Source organism: Mastomys coucha, unplaced genomic scaffold, assembly GCF_008632895.1.
Source record: "Mastomys coucha isolate ucsf_1 unplaced genomic scaffold, UCSF_Mcou_1 pScaffold6, whole genome shotgun sequence".
NCBI classification, from domain to species: Eukaryota; Metazoa; Chordata; class Mammalia; order Rodentia; family Muridae; genus Mastomys; species Mastomys coucha.
In genome coordinates this window covers 100,255,265-100,256,132 of record NW_022196912.1, presented here as the reverse complement: position 1 = coordinate 100,256,132, position 868 = coordinate 100,255,265, and positions in this window count along the sequence as shown.

The following is an 868-nucleotide window of genomic DNA, read 5'->3' as shown; positions in this document are numbered from 1 at the left end:
TCCATCCCTCTTTTGCATTTGTCTCCTTAGCTTCACACCCCAACTTCTTCACATTTTGCATTAGAGATTTCTCTGCTCACTATAAAAATATCTCCTGATGTCTTCCAGAGAGACTTTAAATTACATTAGGGATTAAAAGTTATTTGTAGCTGGGTGTGGTGACATATACCTGTAGTCCTAGTACCTGGGAGGCTGTGGCAGGCCTGTGGCAGGGCACCATTAGCCTAGACTGTATATATAGCAAGACCCTGACTCAAAATGAGTGAGTAAACTACAGACAGTGAGAAACACAAAGACAGAATAGAGAAGGTTTGAAAAAAAAATTTTTTTTAATTCTCTTGGTAGCCTGTGGACTGTCCTGGAACTCGAATCTGTAGACCAGGCTAGCCTCGAACTCAGAGATCCCCCCGTTTCTGCCTCCCAAGTACTGGGATTAAAGGTATGTGCTACCGCTGCCTGGCAAGAAAAATTGTAATCTTATCCCTGATTTTTTGATAGTCTTACTGTTTTTTGAAAACCAGAGGTGAATGTTTATATCCTGAACCAATAAAACATTAACCAGGCTTGTTTTTGAAAATGAATTTGTATTTTATAAAATGTTTCTGTGAAGGTAATTATTATATCAAAATGCAGCATTTATTTCATCCTAACCAGGTCTGCTCCATACTGTCTTTGCAGAAGACGAGGGTGGTCTGGGTCTTTTCTCATTGTGTGCTGGTTCTATTACATTATGCCTAATGGCCTTAGGATTTCACTTGGGACCGGGACTGACCTTTCTGAAAATGCTTGTTATGCTTCCTTTAATTTGTATTTTCCCTACTTTTCCAATTACTTATGGGTAATACCGCTCAGTTGACTAAAGGACTGT